This window comes from Dermacentor variabilis, chromosome 7 (genome assembly GCF_050947875.1).
Source record: "Dermacentor variabilis isolate Ectoservices chromosome 7, ASM5094787v1, whole genome shotgun sequence".
NCBI lineage: Eukaryota > Metazoa > Arthropoda > Arachnida > Ixodida > Ixodidae > Dermacentor > Dermacentor variabilis.
The window spans coordinates 51,296,108-51,315,404 of NC_134574.1; positions in this window are offsets into that span (position 1 = coordinate 51,296,108).

The window sequence follows — 19,297 nt, forward strand, 5'->3', positions numbered from 1 at the left end:
ACGCAAAGGATTGAATCTCACGTACGTTCGTGAGATCAGCGCGCGGCCGCTACGTTGTACGCATGCGCACTGCTTACACGTAGAAGCTCTACGTACGGAAAGCCTCCACGTGCGTGTAACTAAAACTGTCTATTCGCGAGCCTTTCTAGACGTGCGCGCACACATAGTCCATAGCAGCACGTTTACCAAGAGTACGGGCTGGCGCGGCAGCAACAGTGGGTAGCCGCGAAGCGCGAAGTAGCGGCGAGCGCAAGTGGACAGTATTTTGAAAAGCCCGCTGCTGATTACGATTGCCACGTGACATTTGGAGAAGCTCACGGGGAGGAGTAGACTAGCCGACGAACGGAGTGTGGAAAGAGAGAGAGCCAAATGAGCGAAGGCCGCGTTTAGATCATGAAACGCGTGTAACTCCGCTAATACGTTATTATTTTGAAAAATTCCCGCGGCTTTATGGTGGTTGAAGACTGGTGCACAACTGTAACATCACAACTAAATTTTGACCTCTGGGTGGTTTACGGTTTTTAAGGACTGAAAATCGCCCACATTTAAGCGAATGATTTTCTATAGGTTGCCTGTAAATGAAGGAAGAAGGAAAGAAAGAGACAGCGCAAGATTTTTTGTTCCTAGACAGAAGGGAAAACAGAAATAGAGTAGATCAGTTTACTCAGAAATGGGGTAAGGACGTCTGTCATTTGACACTCCTTACACATGAAATAGGTGAAGACGAATGAAATGTTCAATACATTTCTTTTATATTGGGTCTGCGACAAGAAACTAACCGAAAGGTAGACATGTTCTAGAACTTTGTCTAGGTCTAGTTTATCAATGCAGAGGAGGCGGACAGAAGTAGGCAACCTAACGCCTCTAGTGCGTTTGTACATCAAAAACAAACAAGAAGATTGACACCCTGACAAACTACGTCCACAAAGACTCTGCTAAACAGGGCTTTTCTTAACAATGCCCCCTTTCAACATTTGTCCATTGATACATCGTTGATACGTCGTTTGGCGATTTCGGCAATTAATATGTCTTCCAAGTGAGCACGCGTCGGTAAGACGTCCTGGGAATGTGTTCAGAAAGTCAATGATATCCCATCCATTCATAAAAGGGATTCGCTTAAAACCACGCCATGAGACAGGATAACCCCATTTCAGAAAGCGACGCAGCACCCAACAGACAAAGATTGCGTAATCTGAGATGACAGCAGCCAGAGAAACGAATGGTTATTCCCCCAAATGACGCACTCTCTTTGGAGAGTTGCACGTGTCGCCACCCTGAGGTGACTAATGGGAATCGCTCCTGAGTAGCGGCTGCCCTTAATTACTGCAGCGCACTAATTGTGGCTCAGCAGACTATGCCCATCACGCTGTCATGTGCAACCGTGGTACTGGCCGAAGGAGGAGCGTGCTGGCCGTAAAGGAGGTGCTGGCTGCGGGAGCCTGCATGCAGAAAGTTCTAGCTTAAAAAGAGCACGAAACTTCCATTAGCGAGTCATGTGGTCATATGTCACTAGGGTTCTCGCTGCAATGGCGTGGGAAGGCGTTCTCTTTCTATGTTTCAATTTCTTTTTCAGATGAAATGGCGAATTGTACAGGTTTACACTTCCGTTCTCGTGCTTGCGAGTAGAGCAGAACTAATAAACCTCTCTCACTTACGAATACATGGCAATACTCCCGGCTGTTTAGGCCGTTCATTTTAACTCTGCGGCTCTGGATGCCGGGAGAGAAATGCATTGCCATCATGGTTTATTCTTTAATTCCACCACTGCGGTGTTGTACCCTGAAATTCAAAACGAAGAAAAGCAGCCGCTTCGAGTTCATCTAAGGAAAAGGCTCACAGTGCACATAAAAGCAAGTGTTCTCTTTAAAAGAGCGTGTGGCACATACCCCTTGGAGCACCATTGGATCACAGATATTACTTTGCACCTAGGAAAAATGTAATCGGCCGTGTGATCTCGTATACAGGCAGTCTCATTTTGCATAATTTTACGTGATCAAACACATATGTGCCCCTCCTGAATATAAATGGCGATATGCGCTTACTACTTAGCAAAACTAGTTAGACTGTAGCACGATGAGCATTCACGGCAACGAAAGACACAGACCTTAGAATACATACTCCACGCACAGGCGTCTGCGTCGACAGTCGTTTCGCGTGTTGCGACACCACGTAGCCGAGCACATGATGGTTGGAACCTCTCGAGTCTAGGCGTGCGTGGCTTTGCCGCGTTCGGAGAAAAGGGTATCTGCGGGGTCGGGCTGATGCTTCGACGGAGGCAACACGCCCCTTTGACATTGGCTTCACGTAGGCATTACCTCAAGACTGACCCACCTTGGGGAAATCAGCAGTTGCCTTTTCCTATTCCCTGCTTAAAACTTTTCCATTTTTTCCCACTTTTGCCTCTTTCGTGTGCTCTATTCACTTCTAACATCGGATTGTCCAGACGGGAGGGGCTAACATTGTGTAATATATTGACACGTGTGCTTCTTTATCTTTACCGGGCGACACGTTCCACGGCCTAACAAATGCTATCGCACAGCGCAGGACGCACCTGCATGTATCGGAAGTTCCTGGAATGTTATCGATGCTTCCATCCGCCGTCTGTGACAGTACCTTGTGTAATCTGATTGCAACTTTGCGCAACGCGAATAATGTAGAACATTGCCGGAGGCCCGCGCGTCCCAGCGATTACTCTGGAACATTCTACGACTGATGTATAAAAGCCGACGCGCTTGACCCGCTGATCAGATTTTCGACGATCGCCGACTGTGTTCGCCGCTGTCGCCGTTGTTCGAGTGCAGCCTGTTTTTGAGGGCACAAGTTCGCCCAATTAAACGCTAGTTTCGTATTTCCCAGTTTGCCTGCTTTCTTCTCTGTCACTACCACATGACATCTGGTTGAGGCGCTTGTGCGTTCATGTACCGAACGCCCCCACAAAGCCGCGATCCAAGCCCGAAGCCCGAGGACAAAACCAACATCGCCCAAGACCAGCGTGCTAGCCGCAGACTGCAAGAAGTGCCCCCAGAGCACAGATTTCTACCTGAGACGATAAATATGATCGTGGTCACAACAACCCCAATGGCTGCCTCAGCGTCCCCCGTTATCCTGCAACAACCTCGGGACCCACCCACCTTTCATGTAGCGACTATAAATCGCGACTTTCAACAAGTGGGACTCCGACGACAAGCTGCGGCATGTACAATTCGCCTTGGAAGACGCCGCCTGAACGTGGTTTCCGAACCGGGAGTGGACCATGACAACATGGGACCTGCTCCGTAGCAGGTTCCTACGCACCATTACGAGCGTTGTGCGCAAGGGAAGGGCCGAAGCTATGCTGGGCGCCAGAGTGTAGCTACGTAATGAGAACGTTGCCATCTTTACGGAAGAAATGAGCCGTCTGTTCTGCCACGCCGACCCGGATATGCCCGAGGAGAAGAAAGTCCGCCTGCTGGTGCGTGGTGTGAAGGAAGAACTTTTCGGCGCAACGATAAAAGCCCACCAAAAACCATAGAAGAGTTTCCTCGCGAGGCCACCAGCATCGAGAAGACACTCGAAATGGGTAACCGGCAATTCAAACGCCACACGACCTCTGCAAAGTACGCCGGAATTCAATCACTGGCCACCGACAATCTGCGCGAGACCATCAGGGCCATTGTGCGCGACGAACTGCGCAAGGTCTTGCCTTCGTCGCAGCATCAGGTGACCTCAGTAGCCGACATCCTGAAAGAAGGGGTGCAGCGATCGCTTGAAGTTCCTGAGGTGCAACTGCAATTACCGCATCCTCAGCCAGAAGCGATGACAAACGCCACCGTCGCACGCCGTCAAGGTGCCGCTCCGCGACCGCGCCAGGGCCCTGCAACGACGTTATTCCGTCGTCTGCCGCCGCCACCAGCACGCCCACCCGTCGCCCAGCGCACCCACGCGAGAAAGACCGCCATTTGGCGAGCGTCCGACCAACGCACGCTGTGCTATTATTGCGCAGAAGCCGGACATGTGTACCTCGATGTCCATACCGGGAGATGGGACAGCGAGGTTTCACCGTTAACGCGCCACCACCACAGATTGGCGAACGACCTCGCGATATTGCCGACTACCTTGCCATCACTCAGTGGAGCCCTCGACGACCGTCCCGTTAGCGGTCACCAGGCCGCTACTTGTCGCCGCATCGCCGACCATACATTGGCCCAGCCCTGGGCTGGTCTACGAGCCCATATCTGGAAAACTAAAAGCAGAACTGATGGAGGTGCAGTTGCTGTTCGTCGAACTTACGAAGATCCTCCGCCGCCGACGAAGATGCCGAAGAGACTACCTCGACGACATAATGACACGCCGCCGTCCCGACGAAGTCTGGAAGCAAAGAATACGCCGATGAAAGACGACCTAACGACGCCACGTACCAGCCACAGATCAAGCGACGTAGCCGTGATCCGACGCCAAGACCTTACTGTAACGCAAGACCAGTCCAGGCCCACTCAATAAAACGGCTCCGTTGGAAAGTCAATTGGCTGAAGGAGACCAGCAGGATCGGTCTCAAGCTTGTTGCGGCGCTGACACAGGTCACAAGATGTTACGTAGTGGAAAACGGAATGATAAAGCCCCTTCCAGAGGAAACGTCCTCGTATGTGATCATAGGTTCTGGAGACGCCTAAGTGCCCGGAAGTTGCGGAGTCATGAAACTGGAGGAGGACATCTCTGCGTAGATGACGCGGAACAACTAGCAGGAGTTCTGCACCGTCGGAGTGCATGTTGCGCCGGTATATAACGTTATTCTGAGAAAGAACATGTTGAGTGAGGAGTCGAGGGTGCCGGATTGGAGACGTTCAATAAAGAGAGCAACTATGGATCTCTACTTTGTTCTTCAGGCACATGGGTGAAATCTGCGATTCCTAACACGTAGGTGTCGGGGTCTGTTTGAGTGGAGTCGGATGGTTCAGCGGGGAGACCAGAGAGGCAGTCGGAGTCAGTGTGTAACTTTCCAGATTGGTATACAAAAAAGAACATGTACTCCTGTAATCGTATTGCCCAACGGACGAGCCTCCCTACGAGGTCTTTAACTGCTGAGAAACAGCCAAGTTCATGATGGTCTGTAATGACTACGAACGGCCGTCCATATAGGCACGGACGGAATTTCGCAACCGCCCAGACGAGAGCTAGGCACTCCCGCTCAGTAATGGTGCAACTCTTTTCTGATTGTTACAGGACGCGACTAGCCTATGCTATCACACGGTTATCTCCTTTCTGGTTGACCACCCTGCCTTTCCTGTCCTTGCTTTCTCTCTCTCTCTCTCTCTCCGTTCTGTGTTTGGGCGAAGCTAACACCTATGAAGTAGCCGCTTGGGTCGGTGTGAAGCTCTGTTCTAGCAGCTGGGTCAAAATGATCCAACACAGGTGGTGATAGGAAGGCAAAAATCAGCAATGCAAAGGAAGTCACTTGGTCTCCGCCCAAGAAAAGGTCGGACCCTTTTTCAGCAGGTCCATGAGGGGTCCAGCCGTGTCCATGAAGTTGAGAACAAAGCGACAAAAGCAAGAGCAGAGCACAAGAAAGCTGTGTATTTCATGTGTGGACCACGGAACCGGTAACCCACGGACGGCACGGACTTTGTCATAGTCTGGTTGGACACCCATACCATCAACTAGGTGTCCAAGTAATTTGATCTGGCGGCATCCAAAGGTGCATATAGAGAAATTGCCTGAAGGCCGGGCCGCTGAAATATGTCGAGAATGACCGACAGACGACGGAGTTGGCCTTAAAAGCTGGGCGACAAAACGATGACGTCGTCTAGATAAAAAAGACAGGTCGATCACTTAAGACCGCGTAGATGAGTGTCAATCATGCGGTCTAAAGTTGCAGGTGCGTTACACAACCCAGAAGGCATGACCTTAAATTGGTAGAGGCGGTCGGGTGTGATGAAAGCGGTCTTCTCGCGGTTGCGGTCATTGACAGCAATTCGCCCGTATCCCGAGTGAAGATCTGGCAATGAGAAATATCTGGCACCATGGTGGCAGTCAAGCACATCATAAGTTCGAGGCATAGGATATACATCCTGTTCCTTGCCCGATTGAGATGGCAATAATCGACGTGAAACCGCCAACTGTTGCCCTTTTTCCCAAGTACCACAGGGGATGTCCAAGGGCTAGATGAAGTCTTTAAGACATCTTTGTAAAACATTTTTTCTACCTCCTTTTCGATGACTTGGCGCTCATAGTGAGACACTCGGTAAGGGTGCTTGTGAAGGGCCTGGCGTCTCCAGTGTCAATGCGGTGGGCCATCACATCTGTACGATCTAGTGGACTGTTTTCAACATCCAAAACATCAAGGTAAGAAAATAGGAGATACGGAGTGCTTCACTTTGTGAAGGTAAGAGGTCTGGGGATATCATTTTGTACAGAAGAGGCTTAGTTGGCACCGGTATGACAGGTCAGCAGCGAATGCGGAAACTGTACGTTCTTCCAGTGGTGATAGTTGGGCTGGTGAAATTCGTTGCGGAAGAATATGGGTTGAAGTAGAAACGTTGAGAACTGGAAGCATCGTTGTATTGTTGACAACAACCACTCTACTGTGAGAAAGTACGATGTTGCGCGAGAGAATGAGATATGTGAGGGGAGCGTCCTGATAGTCACCATCAGGAACTAGGTGATACGATGAAAGAGGGACGTAGGTAGCAAGCAGCCTGGGCTTGTAGCAGTAGAAACTCCACCGAACGTAGGCAAGTGTTACGTGATGCGGCGTCATCAGGACACAATGACAGATTGAGCCCCAAAATGCCAGTAGAATAATCGATGAGGGAGGAATGGACGGTCAAGAAGTCAGTACTAAGACTGACATCATATGGGCAAGCGTCGAGAACAGCGTAGAGAACTGAAGTGTGGTGGTCTGCAACAGTACCGCGTGCAGTTCACATATCAAGAACCGGTGTTCGACTGCCATCAGCGGCTCCCACACTAGGAGAGACGGCAGGTGTCAGCACTTTTCGTAGGTGGTGTCGAAGCGTATAATTTCCAACAGATATTTGGGCGCCAGTAACCGTCATGCCGTGGACGAAAACACCGAGCAAATTGCATCTCAAGTGGGGGTCAAAAAGGGTTTTTCGGTCCTTGTCTTCAATTCAGCCTCACCTCCCGGAGCTGCACAGGCTAGTTTCCCGTGGTGATCAGATGAAGCAGGAGAGGGAGAGTGACGGCGCTGGGAGGGGAGTGCGACTGGCGATTCTGAGGTGGCGGTGATCGGCTAGACCATCGTCCTTATGCGACAATATCGGCGTGCGTCAGTGCAGAGCACGAAGATAGACGGTTAAGTTCATGGGCCGGAAGGTGGCCGTCGAGAGGAGATGTGCTAGAAGAAGGGCCATGATCCTGACGGCAGTCACGGGGAAAGCTTGGTTGGTGATACCCACGATTGCGGCAGTGGCGCGAAATGTGGCCGACACTTGAGCAAGAAAAACAGTGCGGTCGATCGTCTGGCGTCCTCCACTCAGTTGGTTTTCTGTAGCGGGGTGTGAATCGGGGAGCTGAAGCGGTAGCAGCAACAAGTCAGGCGGTGTAGTATTCACTCTGAGGACCGGAAGCGCGCATGGGCTGAGGTGCGTGACAGGTGGCTTGTGGAATGCCGATAGTCGCAAACTCTTGACGGATGATGGCTTGAATGAAGGCTAATGGCACGAAGCGGTTGTGAGCAGGTGCCTGAAGCGCTGCTGGAGCCAGCGCATCGAGCTCCTGGCGAACAATCCTTGTTAGGCTGTTAGGCTTCGAGAACGGAGAATCGTGCGGCATCATCCAATCAGATGCGTTTCTGTAGCGGAGTCTGAATCGGAGAACGGAAGCGGCAGCAGCAACAAGTAGGGCGGTTGTAATATTCAGTCTCAGGACCGGAATAGCGCCTGGCTGAGGTGCGTGACAGCTGGCTTGTGGAATGCCCATATTCGCAAGCTCTCGACGGTTGATGGCTTGAATCACAGATGTTGTCTCCACATGGTTGTGAGCAAGTGCCTGACAAGTGGCTGAAGCCGTGGCTTCGAGCTCCTGGCGAACAATCCTGGTTAGGTTGTTAGGCGTCGAGAACGGAGGGGGCGTCACGGGTTCTTCGCATGAGGATGTCGCAGACATGATTGGGAGTCTTATAAAGTGGTGAGTAATGCGCTTGCTTTTCGCTTGTTCGAACCGACGGCATTCTCTCATGATGAAGTCAATCGTGCTGCAATACATACACATATGTTGAAGGCATCGTCGGCTATGCCTCTCAACACGTGACCAACCCTGTACGCCTCTGGAGGCTAGCCCATCTTAGATATATGCGAAGTACGATTCCGTCGACGTCTGAGCTCTGGCCGCGACATCGTGCCGGGCTATCATTTGTCATACGAGTGATCGTCCAAACATTTCGCGCATCTTCTCCTTGCAGACGTCCTAACTCGTAAGTCATCTACGTACGTGTTAAACCACACGTGCTGTACCCCTCCACCAAAAAGAGGTTACGGGGAGTATTAACTCAACAGTAAACGGCTAGCAATTGGCTAATCAAGGCTGCACAGGGCACACAAGCTTTCGCGGCTCTTTCAGTCCGACAGGAGAGACGGTCACCCACACCCACTCCAACGTCCTTTGTCTTCGCCACTCTCCTTGACTATATATATATATATATATATATATATATATTGTAGTGGGTAATATGCGTGTGGCACTGTGCGGACTGCCACCGCTGCGGCACGAGACCCGAGCTCGGGCTGCTGACGCGAAGTGCTAGGACTCGTGATCAAGAGCTACCTGCGATCCCTCGAACGCGCTGCAATAAACCCCATTTCATTTGGTGGAGGTGCGGGGTAACCTCGGAAACTGGAACTCCGAAGTCGGACGCTACCGAATGCTGCGACCATGCCTGACAAAACCACCCAGGAAGAAACACCACAGCCTCCGGCGGTCATCGTTTCCGGTACGTTGCGCCAGCGTGATCCTGCCATGTTTAGCGGCACCGATGATCATGACGTGGAGGATTAGCTGTCATCTTACGAACGCGTGATACAGCATAACAAGTGGGACGGCGTCACTAACTTGCACAACGTGTTGTTTTACTTAACCGCCGTCGCGAACCTCTGGTTCGGAAACCACGAACACGATTTCACAACGTGGAGCACATTCAAGACAAGTTTCGCAGAAGTGTTTGGGCGCCCCGCTGTGCGCAAGCTTCGCGCAGAACAACGCTTACGGGGGCGTGCGCAACATCATGTTGAAATTTTTACAAGTTACATCGAAGATGTCATTGACCTGTGTAAGCACGCGAATCCGTCAATGGCGGAACAGGACAAGATAAAACACATTATGAAAGGCACTGATGAGGACGCCTTTCAAATGTTATTAGCGAAGGATACGCGTACCGTGGCCGAAGTTATCAATTTGTGCCAAAGTTTTAACGAGCTACGGAAACAACGCATGTTAGCTCGGCGTCCACCGCCTATGGAAGATTCGTTAGCAGCATTGGTTATTGGCGACAACCACAGAACTTTGCTAACGCAAATAAAAGAATTTGTGCGCGAGGAGGTTGCGCGACAGCTCTCGATTTTGCCAACCACGGAGAAGCCTTCTTAATATTTGCTCCAGCGATCCGGCAGATAATTTAAGAGCAAGTGACCGAAGCTCTTCCGCCTCCGTGTCAGCCGGCTCCTGTCGCTGCGCCTCTTATGTATGCTGAAGCCATTGCACGGGCGCCTCGTCTGCCGGGATTCTCTACTTCGCCTTCAGCGCCTCTCCCGCCGGTGTTATCTCTTCAGCCTTCGCCTCGCCAGCCGGAGCCTCCCATTTTCAGCGCACAGCAGAAGGGTACAAATCCTTGGCGCACTGCTGACAACTGCCGAATACGTTATGCCTGCGGTACCCCGGGACATGTAGCGCGCTTCTGCCTCTGGCGCTTGCCAGCCTTCGTGGTCAGCCAGCGACCACCCAGCTCCAGCTTCCGACCATTCCGTATTCCTCATCGACCACCATCGGAAGTCTACGCTGCTCATGACATACCAGCACCGCAGTCACAGCTCTACAATACTCGTCGCTCGCCTTCCCCTCGTCGGCGCTCACTCTCACCCACGCGTCGTAGGCCCAGTGCCAGTACTACTGAGGCGGAAAACTGATTTCCGCAGTTCCTGAGGCATGAACTGCGTCATCGTCGGAACATCAAAGTCCTCGTTTTTCCCCCGCTAAAGCTATTGAAGTCTCTGTTGATGGTATCAAATGTCTTGCGCTCGTCGATACAGGTGCTGCTGTATCTGTTATTAGTGAGAAACTTTGCCGTGAATTACGGAAAGTGACCATGATGCCTTCGGTATTATTGCTTAGCACAGCCAGTGCACAACTAGTTCAGCCAGTCGCTATGTGCACTGCCAGGGTGTTGATTCGAGACATTTTGTATTCGATTGATTTCTTTGTGCTAACTTGTTGCTGCCACGATGTGATTCTCGGTTGAGATTTTCTGTCGCGCCATCACGCCGTCAGTGACTGTGCACGTGCTGAGGTTCAGTTCTCTGTTCTGCGCGATTTTCCATCTCACAACTTTCAAGTTCATGATATTAGCGGGATCTGTGCAGCTTCAGATACAGACCTTCCCCCTCACAGCACTGTATTTGTCCCTCTTTCTTGCGCATCGCTTGAGGAAGCGACAGTCATGTTTTCACCCGCTTGCCTCTTCATTCCCCGCCAGCCTATATGTTGCCTATATATGTTGCCTTTCGCCCTCACGCTTCACCATGGTGCTGCAGCAATACTGATTTCTAACCCAAGTTTGTACACCTTACCGTTGCGCTGTGGCGAGAGTATTCGTACCATCCAGACTGTGGACGCTGACGTTATTGTGCATTTCCCTGTTCCCGACGACGTGGATACTGCCGACGTAGCAGCACTGACACCACATGTGCCATCTAACCAACTATAACCGGATGTTTTTTGTTGCTCTATTGCCGATGACCTCGAGCCGACACAACGTGAGCGGCTAATTCCTCTTGTATATGATTGTCATGCCTCTTTTGACTGCAACCAAGCATTATTAGGCCGCGCAAGTACCGTCTCTCACCACATTGATACGGGACATCACGCATCATTACGCCAGCGTCCATACCGCGTGTCATCCACCGAGCGTCGTGTCATCACCGAGCAAGTTGAAGACGTGCTTGGACGTGGTGTTATCAAGCCATCCTGCAGCCCTTGGTCGTCTCCCGTAGTACTCATTGAGGAAAAAGATTGCTCGATTCGTTTCTGTGTGGACTATCGTCGCCTCAACAAGTTTGCACGAAAAGATGTCTATTCTCTACCGCGCATACATTAAGCCCTGGATTGTCTTCATGGTGCCGAATTCTTTTCTTCTTTGGACTTGTGATCGAGCTATTGGCAAGTGCCAGTGGATGAATCCGACCACCCGAAGACAGCTTTCATTACGTCTTATGGCCTGTAGGAGTTTACAGTTTACAGTGTTGCCATTCGACCTCTGCAATGCGCCGCGACATTCGAAAGGATGATGGACAATATTCTACGAGGCCTCAAATGGAAGACGTGCTTGTGTTATTTAGGCGACGTTGTAGCTTTCTCCCCTGATTTCACCACTCATCTCTCTCGTCTACACGAAGTCCTTAGTTGCCTTACCACCGCCGGCCTTCAACTAAACTTGAAAAAGTGCCGCTTCGGAGCCCGCCTGCTGACCATACTTGGCCATGTCGTGTCCAATTACGGCGTCGTTCCCGACCCTGACAAACTTCGTGCTGTCGTAGAATTTCCGCGGCCGACTACAGTGAAAGAGCTACGAAGTTTTTTCGGTCTTTGCTCTTATTTTCGACGCTTTGTGCGCAATTCTACCTGCATCATCTCTCCCCTGAAAAAGCTCCTGGCTGGCCCTGGTAACCTTCGCCACTGGACTGAGGTATGTGACCAAGCCTTCACCCCTTTGCGTCGCCTGCTTACCTCACCGCCAGTTCTACGCCACTAGACCGATACCAGCGGCGTTGGTCTTGGAGCCGCCCTTGTGCAACGCAAGCCTGGCTTTCCGGAATATGTGGTTGCATATGCGATTCGTGCCCTCACGAAGGCAGAAACCAATTATTCTTTCACATAAAAAGAATGTTTAGCTATAGTTTGGGCCTTAAACAAATTGCGCCCTTACTTGTATGGCCGTCCGTTCGACGTTGGGACAGACCACCACGCGCTCTGCTGGCTTGCGTCACTGAAAGACCCGTCGGGGCGTCTTGGACGTTGGGCTCTTCGGCTCCAAGAATTTGACATTCGCGTCACCTATCGATCCGGGCGCCAACATTCTGATGCAGATGCGCTCTCCCATTCGTCTACGCGATTCTATGAAACCCCGCCTTCCTCCATAGAGTGCTCGGTTGCTACGCTTGCTGTTACTGACATGCCATCTGAAGAGACAAAAAATCCGTTGAATGTGTCTCTGATTGACATTCTTAGCAGTTCTTAAAAGGCTACATACCCTAGAGCCCTTCGTCTCCAAGCCACCCACTTCGTGCTTCGGGACGCCAGCTTGTACCGCCGAAACTATCAGCCAGACGGTCGCAAATGGCTGCTAGTCATCCCTCGCCATTTGCGTTCCGACGTATGCACGTATGTCCACGCCAACCCACAACAGTCTCATGCTGGCGTCCTGAAAACCTACGAGCGGCTTTGCCAGCGGTACTACTGCCGCGGCATGTGTTCTTATGAACGCAAATACATTCAGTCATGTGCAGCCTGTCGGCGACGCCAGACATCTCCACATACGACAGGGCTCGTGCCTATATATATATATATATATATATATATATATATATATATATATATATATATATATATATATATATGTGTGTGTGTGTGTGTGTGTGTGTGTGTGTGTGTGTGTGTGTGTGTGTGTGTGTGTGTGTGTGTGTGTGTGTGTGTGTGTGTAGTTATTGCGGTAATGCATCGCTCTGTCATCTTCAGGTATTCTTGCAACCCTGTCGCGTCCTTGTTGGTCTCCGCGGCGGGTGGCTACCATCGCCACATTTATATGGCAAACCATTTTGTCCACTTCCTGATTGCTCCCTGAAGATGGGGCGCACCGATGAAGCTCTGAAGTCACTTATCACGGCGGCGCTTCCATATTCCATGGAAACGTGCCAGAAGCGCGGATAAGTTCCCAAAAAAGGCCAACACCAAGAAAACTCACTAATGTATCTGCTCATGTACGCCTTGTGTTCCTTCACTTTGTATATACCTAACTCACAATAACGGGCATTTTAAGTTATCCTTCGATTGATGCAAGGCCAGTCAGTCCAAAACTTTTCTAGTTCAACCACTGGTGTTTTATGTTTCAACCTGCACGGAAACATGTCTCTTCAGGAATGTGACTCAAAAAATAGTTTTTTCTCCTATCCCGCCACTGCCCTCAGCTCTGTTTATATACTAGCTAGCCGGACACATGCAGAGAACCAGGAGATGTCGGAACATAAATGCAATAACATGCTTGGTTGATGAATGGCACTAGCTTGCAAGCTGAATTTAACAACCGTGCAACGTGTGCACCTCTACATGCCTAGCATGGAGGAGCTCCGACAAGAAAACTCGTTTCCAGTACCGTGGCATTCTCATTTTCCTATGCAGTTCGCCTTCCAGAAATTTCTCCACAGTAGCTCAGCACAATCTGGGCGAGGCATGTTAATCATCTTTAACTGAAGAGGCATCTTCCATACCCAAACAATTGACAGCAACGATCAACAGCGATATTGCACGCGCTTTTCAGGTGGCTCCTCCTCTGTTCCTTTCGACTGATGCGCTTCGAGTAACCGACAATAAGTTTGTACATACCAGTGAGTCCATTGCTTCTGAAGGACAACATTGAATTGCTGCGCAAGAATCCTGAACCAGGATGACAGTAACGGAGAACAACCCAATCACTAATCTGACAGCTGCATTTCAGTTATCTGGTCGTTATTCTCATTGAAAACAGGCAACCAGCCCAATGTACCCCACAGAGGCTTTCAAGTACATCGAAACCAAAAATATTTCAAGAAAGCATAATCAAAAAGAATTTTAATAGGAATGACTGTCGTTTGTGGTATATGTGGTATGGTTTACTTGTGCAAAGCACTGCTTAACAGATGTCAGCATGCTTTGTGCATAAACCACTACAAATTACCATCTACAAAAGTTGGGCCGGTAATATAATAGTGGCGCATTGTAATAGGCTGCTCTGAATGCAATGCTATACGAGGTGAAAATATGCAGCGTATCTTGAAGAGCAGCTATGCTGTAGTCAGTACATAAACATTGACACGCATGGCGTGGTGCGTGGGGTACGCTTCGAAAAGTTGATGCTCCATATGAGCAACGCACATGCTAAGAACAGCACTAATTTCATGAGACTACACTAAACACTCTATAAGATTGTTAGCCGTGAAACCCACCGCATGCACTCCGGGGTCGCTCTTTAAAACACTGTCAAGAACGGAATGCATCTCAGTTGGAAAAAAATTGAAAAAAAATCGAGTTCTGCAAAGTTGCAATTTAAGGATGACTCAAACAAAAATAATATGGGCCCACATACATCGTTTCTTTTTTATCTAGCCGGTGTTCTTGTGTTCCTACTTATCCATTCCATGTTTCCAGCGCTAGATATTTTTGAAAACATCGGTTCTTTCAAATATAGGGATGGGACTCCCGTCACTCAGTTCATTACACTTCAAACGATGAAGTTTGCTGCGAGGACAATGGTACCTATAAAAGATCAAAAGGAACTTGTAATAAAGCAAACTCCCCACTTTCTAATTTCAGTGCGGACTGCACAATTTATTCCATTAAATTGGGTTCTTGTGACCGATAGTCTACGCTGTATATCTAGGGTGATTTTTCTAAAGGCAGTCGAGTTTTATAATATGCCTGCAGCGGAAAGCACGATCCTAACACTCGAGTTAAATTAATCAATAAGGCGCCCATTATTTCTGCGAATGAATAACAATGATTCTTTGAATATGTGACATAATTACGCTAGTTAGCTTTTCGTTAATTTCGTTACGAAACATATTTAAACCCACAATTTTAGCGAGTGAGTTTGCAAGGCATATTTACTTGGAACGAACACTGAGGATGGCGCCTACTTCGAAGCATGCGCCGTCGAACTTGCGACAAAAATGTACTGTAGTTACACTTGCGCTTGCAGTTGCGAACTCACCGGATTTAACTATAATGACTGAAATGTGCTCCGTAACGTAATCATCCATAAATAAATAGTTCAATTAGGTCACTTATTTTGACAAATGTTTAGAGTACTAGTAGAAGTAGTGGCTGCCTCATCATGTGATTTAGCTCAAAGGTTGGGACAAAAATATGCACTGGAGGTCATTTTAAAAAATTTTGCCTTGAACAAAGAACCTATAGTTTACCGTCTGTAGCAGCCCCTCGAGTTGACAAGATTAAATTTTGGGAATACTTCTGGATAATGTTGCCTAATATACATCACTTAAACAAAACTGGCGACAAGCGGTCAGTCTGTTACGTTACTATTCCGGATCGCAATGTACTTTAATTATTTAGTTATTCCTGGATAAATCAGAACAGAATACCGAAAAATACGCACATTTTCTTAGTATATACCTCGAGTACAAGGCTCATGAACTCGTAGGCCTACTTCGTTTTCGCTGAAAACCTCTCGAATAAAGAGAAGCGGCGTAAATATTTTGTATGCTATGTACCTTTCGCAAAATAAAATAGGAAATATGCTGCCTCTCACTGAGCGTCGAATGTTTTAAATGTGTTCCTTGTTCATTGCATCACTGCTTCTGCTTAGGCGCTGTCGCATGCCTTGGAACAAAAAGGTCAGTATAAATGCACACATTAAGTAAGCAACAGAAACGACAAGGATCGCAGGCTTCAGAAGCTTAAGATTGTGGCTACTCTGACGACGGTCCGATCTTATTTCACGCCGGCTGAAGTGGTCCCCACAGTATGTCGTATGGGAGGTGACGCACCGAGATATCGACGACGGGTTCATTTCACGCTCCAGTAGATTCTGTGTCGGCATGTGGCACCTCGACCATCCAAGGTTATCCACTCACGTCAAGAACCATCTCGATGGGCTCTATCGCCTTATAATATCAGCCCTTGGCTACTGGGACGTGACGTCACATAGAAGCGCTGGCCTACCGATCCATATTCCTTCATGTCATCTTGCCAGAATTCCGTTGATTTAAGCGCGGTGTGGGCGAAACCTGCACAGTACTGCTAGGGGCATCGGTGCCAAAGAAGAGCAGTGCCATTATACGACCGTATTATTGGTTAGGGTGCTCTTGATGTACAGCAGCGGAAGCCTACTGTTTTATAAAACGGGGAACGAAAGTGTACTGAACAAAATAAAGTACCATGATGCCGTGGAGCTCCAAGTCAGATCTTGTTATCAAATGTCGTTTCACGGCTGCTCGGAAAGAAGGGACACTTTTGTAGTGTGGAAGAGACAAGCTGGGCGTAAACATGATATGATATTCATCAATCACGTCGCAAGGTTAGTTTCTCCCGTCGATTTTATATTAGGTTCAATTCTAATGCTAAAGTTGACCATGGCGAGAGATTCAGACATTCTTCATGGCCGTAATACCATCGCTTTGAATAATGGATATCTGATAGTCCTAGAAAATATAGATTCAATATAATGAAGCACTAAAAGCGTCTATAAGCATGTGTGTATTGCTTGATTGTTCATATAATGCTAAACTGCTGCATAACAGTCTGCAGAAACACCTGCCCTCATGCTGTGCCATAACTATCACCTTGAACTAATTGCTGTGTTTTTCATGCCTAATTGTTTACATTTGTGTTATCAGCTCGGCAATTGCAGTCGTACGCCTGTACAAAGAAATGGCCTATACAACGAAGGACGGATTGTTTCCGGCGGAAATTTCTAGCATTCATGTGTACCGTGAACGTCTCCGCAATGAAGACGCCCCAATAGCGGATTTGTTGCTTTACAACGACCTGCACGTTCTCTACCTACGGCAGACGCCATTTATCTGCGCTCCTCAATAGAGTTAATGGACGTGCTAGCGACACATTTGGTGAGTGCCGCAATGTCAGCGAGTGCTCTAGTCAGGCTGTCCTGCTTCACGAATCGCGCAACTTTTACCCTGCCTGTCGTAACGCGCAACAGTGCATGGGTGCGGCGGCTTTCAAATACGTCACAGTTGGTCTCGAAGGGAGGATGTCATCGATGCTGACAATTTATGACGTCTTCAAAGCCTTCTAGGGTGGAAAAGATTTGAACATTATGAAGGCAACAATTACAAAGAGAATGTAAAGGAAAGACAAAATTTCATGGCCAGGAAAGCAATAGGGCTCCATTCTAGAGTCCGCCGTTTTACATGACACGGTTGGGGCCGTTTCGCAGTAAACCCTCGAAAACGCCCCCCCCCCCCCCTAAATAGCCGTAGCTAACAATAATTTCAGATGGCGTCGCTGCAGCGTATCGACACGGAGCATGCCGTGAACCTCGGTACAGAGAAGTGGACGGCGGGCGCACATTCCACTAGATGTAGTGTGGACAAAAAAGAAATAGCGCCTTCCTTCACTAATTCTCTTGAATTCATCTTCAATCAAGGTATTCTTTTCTTGATTATGCCAAGCCTGCTCCATTTTTAGTGGTACTGTGCGCGATCTTTTTAACGAAGCCACCTGTATAACGACTGCTTTTGGACCTCCCAACCACTTCATAACAAAGTCATCGAATTGTTGTACTTTTTGTGTGGTTGCCGTTTTATGAAGATGCTTTCCTTACAGCGTTACCATATTAATACCCCTGTCACACGGGCAAACTAAAGTGCACTTTGAGCGAGTGCCTTTCGCCACTAGCGTCATTCGCAGGCTGCCACACCGAAACGTCTTCTGACGCTTACTGCAGAGCGCACTTGTCGGGGAGTGTATTCGGCGAACACAGTTCGCGGCGGTGGAATGTGTACTCTCGTTAGAAATAAGTAAAAAATGAGTAAAGCAATCTTGAAAGCACTGTCGGGAGTAGTTTCTATTTATTTATTTTAAATTACTAACGTTGCAGGATAATCAAATGTCACGCAACTCAAAAAAACAGCAACATACTACTCTCGCTCTCGAGCTGTTTGCAAATGTATGCTTTTCCTTTTGACTACCTATTGCCGTCGCCGCTAACTTGAAAAAAAAAACAACTTTTCTTTCTCGTGTAGCAGCGCTCCGCCACAATGACACTCAGCGTGCTGAAGTGCGCTTGCTCAAAGTGCACTTTAGTTTTCTCGTGTGACAGGTGTATAACAGGCGCTCTCGGGCGTCCTTCAAGATGCTAAGTGCGTTTTATAACGACTGCTGTGCTTAAATTATTATAAGACATGCCGCCACTCTCAATAATGTACACACGCCGCCGGTTCTTCAATTTATTGTACCCCTATATATCATGCACCGCTGGGTAAATATTGCGAATACTGGAAGCTATCGATTCGTTCTAGTTACCTTGTGGATGCTTAAGGCGGGGAGCGAATTATGGAGGCGGGATTTGACAAACGGAGATATGTGACCTCGTAGAAATACCGAAAATTATATACGGCCGAACAAATTTGAATGCAGGAATATTAAAATGATAAAACAATAAAACATAATAAATAATAAAACAGCACACATAACGATTTTTTAGCTGAATGTGGCGCCTCGAAAACAGATACACATATGTGAATACGTTCTAAAAGCTCATATTGCGGTGTGCTTGTTTTGTGTAATTAGTACAATCGGGATTCCGCGCTCGCGTACACTGCATCACTCGCCGTTGCCCCGGAGCTAGTGGTGTGCCCAGTAGCATTCTTCGAAATTCTTTATTCTCCACGTTTGGAAAACAAATCAAGCAGTACGCTTTAAATAATTTACGATAACCGGTAATGCAGTCAAAATCTCATTAAGTTCCCGCATGCGGGCTTCGCAGCCCCGTGTCAACGACTTCCCTGAGCAGCTTCAATACCGTGAGCCGCTTAGCATGATCGGCCAAGCTAGAAACGAACATAACATTTATGATTATTTGATATTTACGAACCAAACAAAGTAGTCATAGAAGCGGCGGCCGCCGAGTGCCATAGGAACATTTTTCAAGTATATGAAACTGGAAGCTTTATTATCAGCGGGAGTTACCTACTTCAAGACCATGAACCAAAATGGAAAAACAAATGTTTGACCGGCGGATAAGCACAGAACAGAGCCTCCACAGTCCACAACAACTAAACTTTCAGATTCCTCCAAGCTCTCGCCCGACAGCATGCGCGTCCCAGAGAGCAGTTAGCACTCGGTAACAAAACATGGACGT